The sequence below is a fragment of the Triticum dicoccoides genome, chromosome 1A (assembly GCF_002162155.2).
Source record: "Triticum dicoccoides isolate Atlit2015 ecotype Zavitan chromosome 1A, WEW_v2.0, whole genome shotgun sequence".
Classification (NCBI taxonomy): Eukaryota; Viridiplantae; Streptophyta; class Magnoliopsida; order Poales; family Poaceae; genus Triticum; species Triticum dicoccoides.
In genome coordinates, this window is record NC_041380.1 from 48,865,894 (window position 1) to 48,871,280 (window position 5,387).

At 44.5% G+C, this 5,387-nt stretch overlaps 1 pseudogene; it reads left to right on the forward strand.

The window, feature by feature from the left end:
- The first annotated feature begins 1,891 nt into the window (after positions 1-1,891).
- On the forward strand, positions 1,892-5,186 carry LOC119362306 (annotated as a pseudogene).
- Positions 5,187-5,387: the final 201 nt, after the last annotated feature.

Genomic DNA, 5,387 nt, shown 5'->3' on the forward strand with positions numbered 1-5,387 from the left:
AGAGAGAGGTTTACTGGGACTGGGCCGTTCGCAGCCCACCTAAATTCGTACGTGGCCACCCATCGAGCCACCTCCCGGCCCGAGCCTTCCTTTTTTTTCCAGCCGCCGACCCGCTGGAGCAGATCGGGTCGTCTCCGGCGCCGTCGTCCTCCCCGCGCTGCCTCCCCCCGCCACTGGCACGAGCTCGACCTGATCTCCCTCTCGCTATCAATGCTGCACCTCCCTCCATGGTGCTCAACCGGCTTCAGCTCGGTCTTCCTGCTTCCAGTAGCTCGCTCCGCGCCGGCCGGCTCCAGCGCGGACGGCGACGAGGTGGCGCTCCGTGCAGCACCTTCACCGTGCGCACGAACGTGGCGCTCGACGTCCTTGCAATTAGCGGCTTGTGTTGCATATATGCATTTTAGACGATGTTTTTGAGGATGTTACTTCCATTCTGCGGTCAGTCCTCTGCAATCTCATATGGACACATAGAGGAACAGAGAATTAAAGGTTGATTTCAAGAAAAGGCTAGTGTGCATTTGTAGATTTGCAGCTTGTAGCTTAGGTTTTCTTCATGGATGCATGGTTAGGGAAACAATGATGTGTACGTATATGCTTGGCACACTAATGTCTGAAGAAATCAGCATGAAGTGTTCAGATATATTGCTGAAGAGTTAGGTAGTCTGCTCCCGAGGAATTGTATGTTTCGTGGATGATTAGGCATTCTGCAATCATTTATACACAGAGAAAAGCTAGCAATTAAAGATTGACTTCCAACAAAGACTAATGTGCATTTTAGATTTGCAGGTTGTAGTATTCAACAGTAGTAATGCACTTGCATATCTACTTCATGGATGTATGGTTAGAGACAATGATGCATATATGCTTGACACACTAATGTCTGAAGAAATTAATGCAATGTTCAGACATATTGTTGAAGAACTAGGTTGTGTGCTACTGAGTAATTCTGTAATTGTATGTTTCTTGTATGATTAGGCGTTGTGCAACTTAACAATGGGTAACTTATAAACTTTGCAGTGCAATTTTACAATGAGTAACTTCTAGAGTTTATAGTGCTATTCTTGCGTAGGTAGACCGTGTAGTGACATCTGTGCTAATTAAACATGACACAAGTAGATCTAGTGGTATTTTGGAAATTGTTTTCTTGCTCATATCCATGGGAAAACAGTAGGAAATAGTAACACAATATCAGCTAGTCAGAACACAATAATAGTCCAGGGGTACCGTATTATAGACTTTTCATCAGACAACCTAGACCATAAGCTCAAACGACAGAAAACAAAAAGAATGACTGCATTTGTTTAGCTGCTTTTTTCCACTGCTATTCAGTGGGCAGTTAAGCTTAAGCCGTCTCCTCGAGCCGAAAATAAGTGGGCCTTAGTATGGCTGCGGGACATGTAGTTGGTAGAAAAAGTCCCAAATGCCCATGGGTGCTCAATGATGTTTCAGTCCTGATTCGGCACGGTTTATTGGGTTTTGTTATGACATATAGCACAAATCATATATTTGGCACATGTTTTTAATGGAAATGAACATTTTTTTATGAAGTGAAATGATGCAAAGAACAATGTTTTAATGTAGTTAAAAGCATTTAAAGGCGATACAAAATTATCTAAAGATGATTATATACAACCAATCTGTGTTACGCACACATTAAGAAATTGTTCGTAGACACTGGAGCAGATCAGAGAACAAGAGATTGCACACTTTGAAGAAATTGTTATCACACAAAATTAACTAGAATGTGGGATGCTGCTGGACTACTACATGCATATTGCTTTGTTCTTGAGTCATTTTATATATGTAAATTAATTTCTTATTGTCCACCATCGGCGGTTCCAGTATAAAGGAGTGAGCTACCGTTGCACATGCATGAGCAGGTACAGTATCAATGCCGACAGCATTCTTGCTGATGGCCCTACTCCTGGCGGCAGCTGCAGCGTCAGCCACCGCCGAGGCGGCAGGGAGCCTCGTGGTGACCCATGGCTGCGGCATGAGCTGCGGCGGAGTGGTCATCCCCTACCCTTTTGGCATCGGCGGCGGCTGCTTCCGCAAGGGCTTCGAGATTGAGTGCGTAAACAACGGCCGCCCTGTGCTCGCCGGCACGTCCATCCAGGTGGTGCACCTGTCGGCTGATCCGGCGGAGTCGCTGGTGTTGCTCCCCGTCGGGTGGATGTGCTACAACGCCTCGAACCCCAGCAAGGCCGCAGACTTCAGCTACGCCGAGACGGAGATGAACAAAGGACGGCGTGTACCGCATCTCCAACACGCACAATGAGCTCGTCGTCCTCGGCTGCAACACCATGGCCTACACCGCCAGCGGGAAGACCGAGGGCGGTGGCGCGGCGTACCCGTACGCCTACTACACCGGGTGCATGTCCTACTGCAATGACTCGGCGAGCGCGCGGGACGGCCTCTGTGCCGGCGTCGGGTGCTGCCGCGTCGACATCCCGCCGGGCCTCACCGGCAACTACTTCGAGTTCCATGCCTACAATCACTCCACCATGATGGACTACAGCCCCTGCGACTACGCCTTCCTCGTCGACAGGAACAACTACACCTTCCGCCGCTCCGACCTCCTCATGGACACCAACCGGACCTCGCCCGTGTGGCTCGACTGGGCCATCCGCGGCGACGTGTTATCGTGCACGCAGGCGGCCAAGACGGGTCAGTCCGCCTGCGTTAGCGCGCACAGCGACTGCGTGGATTCCACCAATGGGCCGGGCTACAACTGCAAGTGCTCCAAAGGCTACGATGGCAACGCCTACCTTGCCGACGGATGCACCAGTAAGTAGTACTTTCTGTGAGATTCTATGAAATTCCTTGAATTTCAGTAATCTCAGTAGTCCCTGAAATATTTACATTTCCACCAAATTATTTCAGTAATTTCAGTAGTATACAGGAATTCAAATATTTTTCCATTTTTTATAAAATATTTAATTGAATCCAATAGAGTAGTTCGGCCCTCTGAACGAAATGCAAACCGGAATCACCGAAATTCACTGAATTTCGGTGATTTCGGTTGCTGCTGAAATTTTCCTGAAACTCAAAGTGAAAACCAATAGTACTCCTACTATAGTACGTATGTTCTAGTTGTACACCCTCTGTTTTATATTGTGTTAACATGGTGACATTTTTTACTTCGCATTTAGAAACTTTGACCGTCAATCTTTGTATGAAATATGTACGAACAAATCAAATATGAAACTAGTATTTTTCTTGACAAATCTGATGGTATAGTTTCCAGCCAATACATATGAAGATCTTTTTTTCTTGCTAATCAGTGCTCAAAATAGAAATCTGGCTGCATGTTTTCTAAGACACCATTGTTGTTAGAAATAAGGTTTTAAGCAGTCGATCGATGCCCTAATGATGATTTTTGTGAATTTGCGCAACACAGATATAGATGAATGTGCACATCCGGTGAAGTATCCTTGCTACGGTGTCTGCAAGGACACTCAAGGATCTTACCAATGCACCTGTCATCCAGGTTACGAGAGCGATGACCCAAGAACTGAACAATGCGTTCCAAAGTTCCCACTTGCTGCACAGATTTCCACAGGTAACCTCAGGCAAACTACTTTGAATGTTTTGATTTTGCTAATTATCAGTTCTGCAAATATTAAATTTCTCTACGTTCACTTCAAGTAGACAAAACAAATTGTGCAATCTTAATATGTAGCTCTTTTTATATGTATTTTGTTATAGTTTAGTGCCTCCTAGAGTTAACTAGCTGAATGGGTGGGTGGGTGTAAGGGGAGTGACGATTACTGTTTGAGATCTACAAGTGACCAGAATATATTTAACAAAGTTTCAGTCAACTGGTGAACAAATAATTCCCCCGCCGAGGGACACAATCTTATACTGTATCATGTAGGATCCGAGACGCGGGTACATTCAATTTCAGCATCTTACCTTTCTTTATCAGGAATTATTTATTAAAGTATTTAAGTTTGCTTCTTTGTCCATATATAGGTGCAATAGGTGGTGCACTTGTCATCGCATTTACGGCATTTGTCATTATTATTCGGAAAGAGAAGCGGAAGACCAAAGAGTTCTATGAGAAAAATGGTGGTCTTACCTTAGAGAAAGCTAAAGTTATAAAGCTTTTCAAAAAGGAGGAGCTCAAGCCAGTTTTAAAGATTAGCAATTTAATTGGAAAAGGTGGCTTTGGTGAAGTTTACAAGGGGGTTGTTGATGACATACTAGTCGCAGTAAAGAAACCAATTAGTGGTAATGTGCTGGAGAACAAGCAATTTGCAAATGAAGTCATCATCCAATCCCAAGTCATCCACAAGAACATTGTTAGGCTCATAGGTTGTTGCCTAGAAGTGGATACCCCCATGCTAGTGTACGAGTTCATTTCCAAAGGAAGTTTGCATGACATTCTTCACAGGGTTGACAACAAGGAGCCTCTCAACTTGGATGTGCGTCTAAGCATTGTTGCAGAATCAGCACATGGTCTAGCTTATATGCATTCACAGGCCCATACCAAAATCCTGCACGGTGATGTTAAACCAGCAAATATACTTTTGGATGACAGCTTTGTGCCAAAGATCTCTGACTTTGGCATATCAAGGTTGATTGCAATAGACAAGGAACACACTGCAAATGTCATTGGTGACATGACTTATATGGACCCAGTATACCTACAAACAGGCCTATTGACTGAAAAAAGTGATGTCTACAGTTTCGGGGTTGTCATCTTAGAGGTCATTAGCAGGAAGAAGGCCACTCATTCTGACAACAACAGCTTGGTGACGAGTTTCCTCGAGTGCCACAAAGAGAAGAAGAAAGCAACCGAGTTGTTTGATAAGGAAATTGCAACCACAGGAAATTTGGAGCTTCTTGACACACTAGCAGGGATTGCTGTGGGATGTCTCAACCTTGATGTGGATCAAAGGCCATCAATGACAGACGTTGTGGCGCGCCTTCTCACATTGAATCGATCACGTATGGTGTAACTTGGTTTGCGGAGTTGAGTTTTAGCAACATGTATGAACCTTTATTGTGCATCACATTTATTCCCATTCCAAAGTCGAAGTGCATCTTCAAGTAAGATATGCAACTTTCGATGTGTGAACCTTCACTTATTGTATTTGCTGCTCTGAGAGGTAGGGGTTTCAGAGAACTTGTAGTACGAATGTAGCAAGTAATCGTGTGTTTTATGTGACCAAATGTATGGATTAATTAATTAAATTCATGTGCGATGTTGCGATTTGCTCTTGCTCCTGGAAACCTCAACGGGCTCGCCATGAAACAGTGCATTCCATGGCAATATCTAGGGGTGATCGTAAGAATTCAGAGATCTGCTAGCGTATTCTCAAGCATGAAATTCTTTTTCTTGACCATACGTTTCCAATTCAAGGGTTCCTTGTGATTATGCA